The sequence below is a fragment of the Wasmannia auropunctata genome, unplaced genomic scaffold (genome assembly GCF_000956235.1).
Source record: "Wasmannia auropunctata unplaced genomic scaffold, wasmannia.A_1.0 LD336039.1, whole genome shotgun sequence".
NCBI lineage: Eukaryota > Metazoa > Arthropoda > Insecta > Hymenoptera > Formicidae > Wasmannia > Wasmannia auropunctata.
Window position 1 is genome coordinate 237,895 of NW_012026851.1, and position 15,000 is coordinate 252,894.

A 15,000-nucleotide genomic window follows, 5' to 3' on the forward strand; every position below is an offset into this window, starting at 1 on the left:
CTCTCTCTCTCTCTCTCTCTTTGTCTATATATATGGTCATATACTGTAAAGAAAAGTGTAGATAATTTAAATGAATTTTGTGTCGCGCAATGCTACTTTGGAAAGGATTAGTCATACTAGTTTTACCCGATATGCGATATGTAAAAATAGACAATCTTAACGTGTAGATTTGATATTCGGAGTCGCGTATATAAAATTAAAACGTGCAGAATATATTCCGTTTCCCGGATTCATAACATATATCATGATCTGTCGAGGCTTTTGAGCACGTGGATCCAATTGTATCCTTCCCCTCCCCTCCCCCCGCGTTCGCGTCGAGTCATTTAAGTATGTGCCTGATAAGTGGACAGAGAGCGAGAGCCTGAGTGCCCGCCTATGCGGCAGCAGATATCTCTCGTAATAAGGCGTATGGGATACCGCGCGGCCCGGTGGGAACTTTCGACAAGTAACGCGATCGCGCGCATGTATAGGTACGTGTGTGTGCATATGCAACTTACATACACGCACGCTCGTACACACATACAACGTGTGTGACGGTGCAACCACCTGTTGATCGTAGTCTCTCGCGCGAGGCGACAACGATCTGCGAATCGGGTTTATGCGCATGATTACAGTAATGCCGTTGTGACTCGCGGAGTTGCCGCCCAAATATTCAGCCTCCGCTGGAAATCGAATGACATCTCGATAACGATACATTAACAACGAAAAATCTGCGAGATTTCTGAGAAATTTACTCGCTCGGGAACGTGCGTCGCGAGAGCTCTTGTAACCGGGACGATCCACAATCGGACGATTCTCAGCGCGAAAGGAGCCGCATATTATTGTATCGACAGCGCATTTGCATGAAAACTGCTGATTCCCCTGACCTTCGCGGTCTATATATAGCATAGTCTGCTGCGTGATGCACTCGTGCGGACGCTTACCTGGCCCGCGCTGCGTCGCGTTGCGTCGCGTCGGCATTGCAATCTGACGCAGCTGGTCCTTTTCTCTTTTATTCCCAAGAGCCTACAGCATCATGTTTCTCTGCGGCCAACCAGCCGTTAAGCGGTCGTTAGAATTTTTTAATTATCCGCTTTTACTGTCGCATTAGATGTTGCCGGAAGAGGAGTAGGTCTCTAACAATTGTCGGAGTCACGAAATCTGCATGTCAATTTCTAGCAACAAGTCTCTATTGCTTATTCGCGCTATTTTCTCTATTTCTTCCTTTTTTGGTATCTTTTTTTAATTTTACAATATTTATAACATGTAGTTATACGTGTTTGATTGCGATCTGTTTAATTTTTTTCAATTAAATTTTAACAATTAACTTTTGACGACAGAATAGATTTAAAACTTGAGAAAACGCTTGTATAAATTTAGAGAAATTATTGAGTTTTTTTTATCTATTTTATCATGGAGAATGCAAGAGTGTACGTATTTTGTAAAATATGAGTAAAATGCAAATAAATGGGAAAATGAGCATGAATAGCATGTAACATGATACTTTGAAGATTAGAAAGAACTAGCATCTCTATCAAAACTTCTAACAACCAAAGGAGAGGGTCAGTAGAAATGGAATAAAAGAGAAATAGTTGGAGACCAAGATAAGATAAAAGAAAAGAGGAACACACCGAAATAGACAAAAAAGAGAACTTGTGAGATTTAAATTTACATAAATCTTCTACGCATGGAAGTGAATCCGTGATCGCGCGTTGCTCGCATTTTTTACAGCTCATAGCTATATCAATATCAGTGATATATGCGTGTAGAGAAACCAAGCGCCACTTAAAATCAACCAACGTTGGCACAACATCTGTTTCAGCATCATGCATGATAATCGTTAAATCTTCTTAATCGCTCGTCTCATTTAATAACCTCCGAGCGCCGGACGATCAACGATGACGATTCTTCGGTCTCGCCACCGGTTCATTAGCTTCTCGCTCTCATCCCGTCGGGCTGCCGCGACATTCTATTGCTGTTCAGCTTCTAAACCAAACTCCATGTGTCCATTAGTGGACGGCATTGGCAACTTATCACGAATACTCCTAATTACGTCCGGTCATTAAACAATCTTTATAGTTATGAAGCGGAAGGATCGCGCATTACGATTTCAATCTCTTTTTCTCTTATCATCGCCAACGTCACAGTGACGTATCTTGGCGAGAGGCAATTTTCATTTCAGCAAATGCCAAAACTTCCACTGTGCTCAAGATTAACTTCGCGGTATTGAAACTTTCCGTTTGAGTTAGAATTAGAAGCGAATCTCGAGATACATATCTGCATAAATACATATTTTGCTTTCAGGGAACAATTCTCTTTATTATACAAAATTGATAAACACACACGTAATCGAACTGACTGTATTAAATCAACCTGTAGAACAATTCTATAATATAATTCTATAACTCACTTTCATGAATTTTATTTAAATAGATAAGTCTATTACATAATTCGCTTGCTAATAGTTGAATTTTGTCCACACAAAGATATACAAGTAACTTTATAAAAAATCCCGTGTTTACTTATGTTTAATAAAATGTTTTAATGTAATGTTAACTGTATATTGTATATTTTATAAATTTATTCGTATCCTAATTACGGTAGGGATGAAAATAAAAGAGACGTTTTTTTTCCTTGTAGATTAAGGTGTCACATTTGCGTCACGCTTTTGTCATACAAATTCTTTACGTGTTCAGATAAAACTGTATGACGACACTGTAACGTGTATGTCGACCAATTTAATCGATTTTTCTGAACGACACGAGCGATCGAGTACGTTCAGCATCCCTTGATGGTATTGAAATGAGTGCTATCTTTAGCAGTCGATATACAGCAGATGAACGAGTGAAGCGTGAGAGTACCGGTTTCGCGGGAATCGATAGGATTCGTTCGTCGTATTATCACCGTTTAAATATATCACGTTAAGGGAGACGCGAGGAAACCGCGAGCTCGACAGCTAACCGCCGCATTCGAATGCTGACTTGCTTACACGTGAGCCGTTGATACGCCAAGCAAGCAAAACGCTGTGATAAAATGTGCCGTCCGCTTAATTGGATCGTGCGTTTCGTGACAGTTTCGCGATACGCGCGGAAATTCGCGCCGAGTGAAAATCACCGCGCCGACAATCGGCCAGAACAGTCTCGCCAGATGGAAAACCGGTCTCGATTGCACGAGCCTGGAGACGAGTGCACGATAATTGCCTCCTATCATCTTTTTACGTTGTCTCTCGTCTCCATTTTGTATTCCGCGCTTGAGAGATCATCGCTCTTGACCAGTATCTCGATAATGAGACATCTGCGACGAAGGGTATCTAAATATATAGGCGCAACAGCTATTCCTGTTCATTTCCTGTTCAATTCTACATAAGATGTCCTAGAAACTGCAATATTCAATAATAGATTCTATTTGAATCTTTTCACAAAGAAAGCTTTGTCATAGTCTGTGATTTTTCATGAATTTTTTATCTCCAGTTTGAAGGAAACAATATTGACAACTTTAGGCTTGAATCTCTTTATCCTCTATCAAGGAAAATAAATAAAACGTATTGAATTTTAATGAGATATAAAATTTTACATATTCATATAAATATCGTGAGAACTTGATTTATACCAAAAAAAATTTGAATACGTTTTTTATTTTTTCAATGTTAAGTAATCGTGAAACTGATTGATATTTAATGAAGATAAATTGTATATTTACAAAAATTTAAATAACTAATCAACACTTTAAATATTTTAAATATATTTCTTAATTTTATTTATTTGATCTAAAAGACCTTCTCGCTATTATTTTAGATGCAATAACGATTTATTAAGTATACATAATTTTGTGAGAACCGCAGATAATAATAATCTAATAAAGTGACTACTCCATACTTTCATCGAAAATCGAGTAAACAGTTTACAAATAAAAAGGTTAATTATGCACTTGTAGCTTGCATACTTTTCGGATAAGTATATTAATCGACTTTTACGTAACTTAGTAACGAGAAAAATCGACCTTTATGATTATATAGTAAAATTGTATAGTTTTATTAAAAAGAAAAGAAAGAATTGTCGTACACAACTCAAATAAAGCATTTTAAAAGTTAAAAGTTGGTCGTAAATTGAAACAAGTTGTTTCGAAGTAAACAAAAGAAGTCGCTAAATTTTCTATATGCGAATTCGCAGATCAGTGGTGCCTTCGTGTGCCGCGACGGAGGAATCCATTCATTACGAGCGGAAAACTGGCCGTGCTTTCGCGCGCGCAGATGTGCTATTTTTAGAACGACGGAATGGAAGAATGAGCGAGCGAGCGAGTGAGTGAGCGAGCGCAGCGCAGCGTAGCGCGTGAGAATACTGGTTTCGCGCGCGGTCGAGAGTCCGACCCCGCGTTTGCTTCATCATCATCATCGCCGTCACGCGCGTATATTTATATTGCGTGGAAAAAAATGGGCGGGCGTGTGTAACGTAATATTGCACAAACAGGATCAATTAATATTTATGCGCACCGGCGAGCGAATAAGCGAATGAGCGAGCGAGAGCGCGCCGCGTCGCACCACGCCGTATCGAGAATAATAAAAATCGGACAGGGCAAACAAACGGTTACGAGGGAACCTGTTAGATAAATGCGTCATCGGTCTATTTCGTTCTGGTGGTAGACAGCGCTCCGCTCCGACGAGCATCCTCGGCACGCACCAGGATACGCGTTCCTATTCTGAATCTTTACTCGTGCTCGTCTATTTTTACACTCGTCCGATGTATTTATAGCCGGTATCAGCCTCGTGACTTGTGCGCGACGTTTTCTTGGAACATTATTATCTTTTTCGCGGGAAGTCACGATGTGCAATTGCCTCGAGGTAAAGAGCAAAAATTATGCGCGTCGAAGTCGCGATTCAATGGGAGAGGATAGAGCGTGCTGGAAACGTTGCTAATAACGCCAAGGTGATCTCCATATCGATTAGTTCATTGTCGATCATAGGAGGCGCATCGACGTTTATACATAATGCAAATATAGAGTTATTTTTAACAGCGAAAAGAAATTGCGATATCCGAGTTCAGTCGATACTACTGCTTGCTATCTTTTGTGTTTCGGAAACTCGAGATGAAGACAGCTAATCGATTCTTTTATTGCCCGACTTTCGTTATCGATCTACATATTGCTCGACTATGCACAATACAATCGTGTTTAACAATAACGACTCCTTCACGAGAAATCATCGTTGAAATGACTTGACGGACAATGACAAGGCGATACCCGATCGATGATATTTAATTGCAGATAGATGTAAAATAATGCGGTCTATGATAATATTTAAATGCATTCAAACATTAATCCAAATTGTTTTTGAACAATTATGTTTCTGCTTCTCCGCAAAATACTCACTTTATTTCGCCTTTGATTTAATTATATTTATTTTGGTTCATTTAGATTTAATTTAGATTATGTATTTTTATACGATAACTCGCAAATTTGACGATATTTTTCTCTATCTACTGTTTGAAAATTATTATGATCCTATTGTCAGTATCTCGAAATGATTCTAATTTTGTCGAAGCGTTTCTAATTTTAGTCTCTGCTATCGCTATTTCCGGAGTAGCGGTATTTCCATGTGCCTCATTTCTAGTTTATTTACTATTTATCATCATTAGTCGTTAACGTCATGTAGAGAAATGTGTGTATAGACCCGTTCTATCAAAACAAGTATTATCGACGTGACAAAATACATTTCTAATTTATAACGAAGTAAACGATGAAAAACTAGTTGTAACACAGCAAAAGTGCGCATAGCATCGGTATTAGTTGTCTCTGCACGAGGCTCGACTTCGGTTTAATGTGGGTGCCGCCTTAAGTGACAACGACGCGCACCCGGTTTCAGACTAAAATACACTCAATTAACCCTTAATTGCCCGACACCAATTATGGATCCCATACGAACGCGTATTCATTTGGTCAACAAGAATGTACGGTCCGCCGACAAGATGTCCCTTTTTTTTTACCGATATCTCAGATTGTTGTGTCGCACAGTAAACTAATTTCTTAAACAAAATATCTTTTCATTATCAAAATATAATGTGTCATGCATTTACATTTTTCATTTATCTATTCAGGGACGTATCTACTTACTTTAAAAATTAATTGCGTACATAATTGTGTGTGTATGTGTGTGATCCAAACTACTCTTCGTAATACAAGAAGTATTCTGGTACTCGAGAGTAACCGTGTTGAAAATCGTGCAGATAAAACGCTGAAAATCGGCCAGTGCGCATAACACGAGCAAAAATGGGAAAAGACGTAATTTGTGATACGTCGTAACAACTGATTCATCAACACTGCACCTTTTCGCGATCAACAATTTTATTGTGTCGAAACTAGAATTAATAGCTGGATAGAGCACGAACGTGTTGATGTGTGTTTCTCTAAGAATCGATGCAAGGTTAAACTGGATTCCTGGTCGTCATCATCGCTTCCGCGTTCACGATAATGAGATCAGTCCAGCTGTCACATTTCTCGCCAAGAATAACACTCGCACAGCTCCTTCGTAATAAGTACGTGTGTTAAAAAACAGAAATTCCCATCCAACGTAACCAAGTTAACAGTTCGCTTTGATGCTTAGCGTTATAAGAAACAAACTCTCTTTTTATTTATTTTGAGTATTTTCTGTATAAGAGATCTTTGATAATATTTCCAATTCTTATATTCTTATTTAATAACCGATAACATGAAGGAAAATCATATATTTGCTTGATAGCTCGTATAATATGTGACGGAAATTTCGTTACAAATTTATTATTTTCTACCGAAACTTCGTTCAGTGATTTTCATGTGAGAAATAATATATCTATAAGTGTGTGTTTCGTAATCGATCAAGCACACTATTCTTTACAGTGAATGTACTGTCTCCCTATCAATTTTGAATATTTTCTCTGTTACCCGCTGCGGACGAGCAAAGGAAACGAAAGCGATAAATATTTTTCACAGCGATTCCGTAGCCTCGTTCCAGGAATAGATAACGGTTCAGTCGCGATCTACGTAATGTCCATTGCAAAATCGATCCCAACGTGTGTCTGACTATAAATCATTGCATCTTTACGCAACTATTTTATTGCATAAAGCTACGTGCTACGAAAAGATTTTTTTTTTTTTTTACGATAGCCAGCGATCGACGAATGATTAAACGATTACTTTCTTGTCATATCTCGAATAAAATACATTAATGTATACATAGTAAAATATACGAATTAATTACCCTTGTAAAGCAACGAGCACGGACAACGATTTGCGCGCAGCTCGATTTCACGGGACGATCTTGATTAGTTGATTATGTCTCCTCCCGAGTGTTTTATGAAATCTTCAAACTAACTCGAGACGCCTTTCGGAGCTCAAGCGCGAAGTGCGTGCGATTTTAACGAGTCGAGACAACTACTCGCTCGCAATTGCTTTAATTTGTCGTCGGCTGAACTCGTCCCAGCAGCGCAGCGTTAAGTCCAATGCTCTAAATATAATTTCAAGCGCCGCTGATAACTGGATAACTTGTGTAATTAATAGACGACAGCGCCGGATAATTTATCAACGCGGTCGCACCGCGTCGAATAAGATTATCGTGCGTTTTCGATCGGTTGTAAAGCACGTCTCTCATGCTAATAGAAAACCGCCCGAACGAGAAAGTAAGCGTCAGCCCTATAGGCATTATGTATCATATACGATAAATAACGTCTCGTTTCGATTCGAAATGAACAAACGCGTAATTACGATTAATATTTCACTTAAATCGGCGTAAATCGGTGCTGGATCGTGACGCGAGAGTGTCGCGATGACAGCTGTAGAAATTTCCATACTTGTGTTTTAATTATGGATAAATCATCCGAGCAGCAACGATATTATGCAGCATAAATATGCAATTTTTCTCAGGCGCGTGAAAACCTACGGCTTCGTGATACATCACGCGAAGCTGTTCAGTCAGATATTATTTAATTATTATAATGTATAACGTTCTGATTATCTTTTTCTTTCACAATATTATTTCAGACGAATTTGTGCATCCTAGAAAATATTAGAAATTAATTTTATTTTGCATAAACTTTGTCTACCTTTGAGATAAAATTTATGAAATGTATAAATGCGCATTAAAAAAATATATATAGAATTATTTAAGTAGGATGTTCTAAATTTATTTCGATTAGACATTGTTGATGAATACAGAATTGATCTTCTTTTAATAAATAAATTACATAAAACTTTAATAATTTTTTAATTGTTAACAAAAACGATTTTATCGAAAATCTTTTTAAACATTAAATTTTGAAGCTTAATACATAATGAATTTATTAATTTTGCACTGAAGATTAGTTATAAATAATGTAAGAACAAGTGTTGAAAATATACGGAAAGGATAGTATTCAATAAAATTTTTACTAAAGTTTTAGTTTAAAATTTTGAAAAATTTATGGAGATAGATTTATTAGAATCGTAAATAAAGAGAAATGTAAGGGGGACCGTGGATATTTGCTATTTTAATTTGAAGTCAGACGTTGTTTTGAAACGCAAACACGTCATGCCAATTATACAGAATTTTTGAAATGTATCTTAGAGTCCGTGCAGGACATTCACAAAGTATCAATATGCTTTTTGTGGGTTAACTTGTGCAGTTGCTGCAGATATGCTTTGTCTCTAATCGTTCAATTGCTTACGTAAGATACCGTTTCGCGCATACGAAAATTTGCACCGATCATGATTACGCTGGATATCGCAATCTCAGCGTAATCATGATCGGTGTTTGTCCTAAAAAATCGAGTTTTTTTTTGTCTCTTTAAAAACAGGATATAATCACCCCTGGAGAATAAAAGTTCGCAGCTTTTAAACCAAAGACAAAAATAAAACAATAGAGCGGGGGATGAAGGTCGAAGAATTTATTGAACTCAAGTTTTCAAGATCAACATTTAATGTTGCCGTGAGTCGCGCAAGCACGACGTGCATCGCACGAACGCGTGTTAAGCGGTTGAAAGTACCAGAGAGGTGCATCAGAGAGGAGCGCATTGGCGAATGGGCCAGCCGAGTATTAGGTACACACGGCACACGGCGTATCGAGACACAAGTCGCCGCGCCGCGCATTTGTTCGGTTTGTACGCCGTCGTCTCGTTCGTGTATATCCAAGGATATCGTCGCGGCGCTACACGGCGCACGCGGCTCACTAACTGCCTGTGTTTATCGCTGGCTATATTTAGCCCGGGCTATTACTTCGCCGAGCGCGACAGACCGACCGAACGAACGAACGAGCGAGCGAGCGAGCGAGCGAACGAACAAGCGAGTAAGCAAGCAGGCAAGCGAGTGAGCGAACGGAGTGAACGAGCCGAGCCGAGAGCCGCGATGCGGTGCAGCGGCAGCGCGGCAGCATCAGCAGCCAGCCCGTAACATTACAGCGTTCCCATGGCGTATATATCCCGTCCCATGCCACGAGATATCCCGTACGATCGCCCTCGCCGTTCTTCCACGGGACCGTCACCGGACCTCTACGCTACGGCTGCGCTGCGCGACGATCACGACGCATCGCGATCGCGGAACGTCGCGATGCATCGTTTGCAGCAACTTTTTGGAAGGAGTCAGGATTTTCTGTCTTTCTTTTTTGCACCCCATGAAAATCGCGCTGAAAGTTTGCAATATTGAAATACGTCCCAAAGTAAATATTGAGAACAAACATTTAATTTCTTCTCTATACATTAACGTAAACTGCATCTATATTTTTCTCTAATCCTTAACGAAGGATATAACTTTAATTGCTCTAACCAAATTTGAAATATAAAAATAACTCTGAAAAATGTTAAAATAAATATGTATATAACGTTAAACGTGAGTCAAAGAAATTACTTAAATTCGGCTTAGTAATACGCGATACTGAAAGAAACTGCTAAAAGAATGTGTTCGATACGGCGCACGATTGCGCACCTGCTATCGTCAGGAGAATTACCCAACGAATCTCCTGTCGGGAGACGCAAATAACTCGCAACGCAGAACTTTCTAGAGTCCACTTTCCTCGGAAACGTGGCCTCGTGACAGAGTCGTATACCGTCGTACGGAATCTCCGTATATCTCCGAAAGTTTCGCGCACGTGCTCCCGCCGCGCCGCGCCGCGCCGCGAGAGAGCCAAGATTTCGGTCATTGGGATAATCGTCATGCCTAAATTTTTCGTTCCTCTCCCACGTTACCATTCCCAAGCGGCGCTTCTTTTGACGTCTTCGAGGCAGCTGACGTCGCGTGTAAACTATCGCTATTTGTCCGGCGTGGGCTATAAATAGAGAGGCTGTTGATTTATGAAGAAATGAAGGCATCGGCCTCACAGTGTGCGCATGGCATGGTTATGCGTTGCGTGCGTGCGGATTGCTGCCTTCTCTACGTGCACGTGTGAGAAGACTGCGTGTTCCCCTCCCCTCTCCCTCTTTACTACACTACTACTACCACTACTACTACGTTTGAACCCTGATTCAGGGCTGCATTAATGCCTTCAGCTCGCGATTTTGATCAAATCTATATGTACGCTTGTACTTCGTGTCTCGAAACTTTCTACACGTTTTCCGCTTTGTGCGAGTGCGTGGATTTTTAGATAATAATCTGTCCATCAAAATTGCATGATACAAGGAATGCTCTATCTTCTTTAATGAAATCTTATTTGTTACGTTATTATTCTTCTGTGCAGTATTAATCAATATGGTATTTTAATTTTTATCTCTCTTTTTGCGATCCATTTTTTACGAGGATGATAATGCGTGACGAGAGATACGTATTCATCAAACGTCGCTTTGCGTTTCGTAGTCGACGCCTGATCGGAATGAATTACATGGTGCAGATGATAGTCCGTCGAACGTTGTAAAACGTCGGTCGTCGTATCGAAATGCGAAGATACGAAAACCTGCACAATATACGCAATACGATAAAAAGACCCTAGGGAGTCCCGGGTACGTGCCTGATCGCGCCGTCTCGCCGATTATAACGCACGCTTCAACTTCTGACACCCAGACTTCCCACACGATGCCGCACGGGTTAGTAAATACACCGGTGCTCTATGTATAGACACGTCGCCGATGAATATAGATACTGTCTAAATATAGTTCCTACAGTTTTAAATATCGACCTCTCCGTCTGTCGACGCCTTGGTCGTAAGAGCCGAAAAAAGAGCTCGCGCAGTCATCGGAACATGGATCTGAAACGAAGATTTGCCGGAGGTGCAAAAGATTTGTCGTGAAGAAAAATGAAAATTACGGACTTAATTTTACATTTTTTTATTTCTTCAATCTCTTTCTTGTAATTTAATCCGAGATGAATATTTCGAATTAAAAGAAAGTTTTTTCTTTTTGCGCTTTTAATCCTTTTAATAGTTATCTAAATTTTTATTATGATCTGATTGTTATGCCCCAAAAAATCACTATTATTAACAACATATTGTATATTACTAATTGTTTTACAATTTATTAATTATTTCAAGTTATTATAAAATTTATTTAATAAAATTTTCTTAAAAAAGTTAAGAAATAGAAAAATAAGTATAAATTCTCGAGCAGTAAAAAAACTTCTGCGACTTAATTTTTTTATTAATAGATATAAAAGTCAGATTAAAAGTCATTTCTAGATGACTATTTTTTGGGTTAAGCATAGGAAAGTTATTGCGGCATGTTGCACTGTTTTTTATATCCTCTATATAATAGCGTGACACGATTTACGATACTGAACGGCCTAAAGATGTTCCATCGGTGACCTCGAAACGTGCCACGATCCGCACTCCATGCCTGTCGATCGTGACCTTTGCCACACAGGAAACTGACGATTCCGCAAAAGCAAAATCGTTCGTCGTCATCGTCGCCGTTTTGCGATTCAGTTAATCGTTATTAAATGTTTTTATTTCAAAATTATCGAGACCATCGAGATAAGTACAATCAACATTTTAAGCTATTCAATACCGACATATTGCCAAAGGTTACGCGATACGCACTTTAATTAACCGAAAATATATTAATCTGAAATAAATTTACGAAACACTTTCGGCGATAATACAACTGAAATAACTTGAATGCGTGTGTATTAATATCACATGATTTATCCGGCGAAACGATCCGCTCTATCATCATTGATTCTTCCGGCCGAGTAAATAATGATGGAAAAAATTACCGAACGATTATAGCTATTAACGCAGATTCACAATTATAAAGGAATTTATTACATTGGTTGGAAATATTCAGATACATATCGAATACTCTTCATCATTCATTGGATGTTTCGTCATAAAACTTAGAAGTAACGAATCTATTTACATCATACTACTATATGATTTATACCATCCAGAATGATTGGTTTATCGAAGAAATTTCATTCTTAATCATAAGGTGTTTACAAACACCTAAACTTAAACGTCGTAAAGTATCGTTAATTTATTATCAAGAATATGTTTGTTCGTTATTAAGTTGTTCATCGCGGAAAACTTGAAATTTAAATATTTCAACAAGAAGTTGAGAGTCCTAATTTTTTAGATTGTATTGAGAGAGTTTAAAAACGTTATAGTCTAATATGATCAAGATCTATCTTTTTTTATTTTTTAAATTGTATTTTTTTAGAACTTGTAATGTTTATGATACTGAATGTTAGTCTTGTGTTAAATTTTGTAAAATAAATTCCATGTTTGTCGAAGAGGATGTGTCATTCGCGGATAATTTAGTTTAGTGAGATCAGGATACCTTGTATTTGGCGTCGACAGTCAAGAGTTAATAGCCGTTATTAACTGGACGCGATCATCGATCTGTTCTTTTTATATTCACGAATTCTAGGAAGCAATTTTCTTGCTGCCTGCATCCTTCAAGTTCGAGACAACTCATTTCGATCATAAGAGTTTCTATAAAGTAAAAGTTATTTCTAAATAACATCATACGCATGCACCTTTTTCAAAAAAAAAAAAAAAAAAAAAGAATGTACACATTCTCTCAATATATAACCTATGCACATGTAATCTTATTGTGTAAAGCTATGAGAACATGAGAAGCCTCGTTACCCATCATTTTAGTAGAAATCATTAATTAGCTCTTCAATTATACACGTACGATGTGAAAGTGCGAAAAATAATGTAACTTTATATTCCGACAAGTATGTTGCTTTTTCGCGGCTCTTCCTCTTCAGGAAGATTTCATTTCCGTTTCATCCTGCAGGATGGAGACGTAATGTGAGTTGATTTATATGCGACTGAAGAATACACTAAACACATGTCGATTACGTGAAATGCATACAAGTTAAGGCGCGCCACGTCATTCATTGATTTATGAAACGGTTTAAATGACACGAATGCCAATATACCGATGCGACATCCGCCGATAATCTAAGAGCTTATGATATTATTTTGTAGTAACATTTACAACATTTTGATAATAGCTAACGAAATACTTTGTTCTCAAAAAGCAAAACGATATAAACGATACAAATGATAATTGGTTATTCCTTGTATATTCGTTCAAAAAGGACACTTATTTTTCAGTTTTAGACTGGATTTGCTATAAAATTTTACACAATGTTTTTTTTACGCGCTACTTAAATCGATCAACGTCGAGAAGTTGTGTATAAAAGGAATCGCAATCGACATTCATTCGTGATTTTTATGCGTGACTCGACATGTATCTCGAGATAACAAATTAACACATTGTGTACGTTGCGTTATTTATAACACCAGAGATCGCGTATTGTCGTCTCGAGTACGCATTTCGAAAGATCGGCAAGCGGTTGCTCTTATTTGCCGCGGCGAGAAATCTATGATGCAAATCGAGAGATCGTTAAAGTCATCCAGCCGCTACGAACGAGGTCTTCCGCAATTGTTTCTTTCATTTTTTTTCTTTTTTGAACGCGAATGCCAAGGCGCTATACCGCGGTTGCAATTAATACAAATCGGCGTGCCGTTAAAAAAAAATTCATTTCGTGACAAAAAGCTGCGGAATTAGAACGAGGCTGTAGGTAATGTGTCGCGGTATAATCGAAGGACGTCGACACACAAACCCGAAATGATTTTCCGAGAAACGTGCCGTGAGATCCAGCCAAGTAGTTGTCACCGCCGTAAGTTCGCACAAGGAAGACGCTCGTTGGTAAAATCGACCGAAAAAGAATTCCAGACGCGTTCCCGCGAATCCTAAATCTCCTCGAAACCGCATGTCAGGAAAATTAACATCAGGAATTCTATTCGTATCTCGTCACGGAAAGATCATCGTTATGTTAACTAGCCGTTCAAGCAAATTTGTAGCGAAGGCTGCGGACGCCGTTGCGCTATGTTGAACCAACGATTATTTAACGCGAAGGGCGAAAAGCGACGCGACGGCTGCGGCGAATCGGCACGTCGATCACTGCAATGAAGGATGCAAAGCCGTCCGCAATTCCATCTGACGAAAGAGGATTTCCACGATTGTTTTTCGAGCAGTCGTTGCACAACCAGACACAATCGGCCGGTAAATAAAACCAGCTCGTTGTGCCACGGAGAGAGATAGAAAGAGAAAGAGAGAGAGAGAAAGAGCTCTCGAGTCTTAAGCTCCCTCAAGGTGGTCTCGTCTAAATATAGCCAAGTGGGAGCCCAGAATAACATCACGTCGAGCCGGCAATGACCAAAGCTCACCTCGCCAAACGTCTCGTCCACGAACTAGGATAACCGCCTCGAGTGGCGGGTCAGTTTCGTTCACCGGTCCCTAACCATCGTCCTTTCACCCAACGAAAAGATAAACAAGGAGATAAACAAACTTAACGGGAGGGCCGTTCGGAGGCGACTTGTATGAGAAGAGTGAGATAACGTATCCGAAATATATTCTCGCGGCCGCGTCGTTCAGCTTGAGGAAAGATTGGAATGAGAATGGCGTGGAAAATTACGGAAAAAATAACAACACCATTTGTCATCATGAGAATCATAGATTTTTCGAGAATACTTGCAATCTTGAGAATCACAATATTGAAATCAAAATCGTTGAGATGCAAAGATCCGGATGGTAAAATTGGAATGTCTGAAATTCAATACTTAAATAAGCCGAAAAGACACAA

At 38.9% G+C, this 15,000-nt stretch overlaps 1 protein-coding gene and 1 long non-coding RNA gene across 3 annotated transcripts in view; one reads left to right on the forward strand and one right to left on the reverse strand.

The window, feature by feature from the left end:
• LOC105451954 (guanylate cyclase 32E-like) overlaps positions 1-15,000 on the forward strand; it is a 31,527-nt gene that overhangs the window by 5,950 nt on the left and 10,577 nt on the right. The window contains exon 1 of one of the 2 annotated variants that reach the window (XM_011692696.1): positions 13,080-13,156. The exons of the other annotated variant lie outside the window; for it this stretch is intronic. The gene's annotated coding sequence lies outside the window, so the exon portion shown is untranslated. Of the gene's footprint in view, positions 1-13,079; positions 13,157-15,000 lie in introns of those variants that run through there. 2 annotated transcript variants of the gene reach the window in all.
• Positions 12,515-13,310, reverse strand: LOC105451955. The gene is made up of 3 exons (XR_974648.1): positions 13,221-13,310; positions 12,989-13,136; positions 12,515-12,832 (listed from the first exon to the last, which is right to left on the reverse strand). It is a non-coding gene; the product is annotated as an uncharacterized LOC105451955 (long non-coding RNA).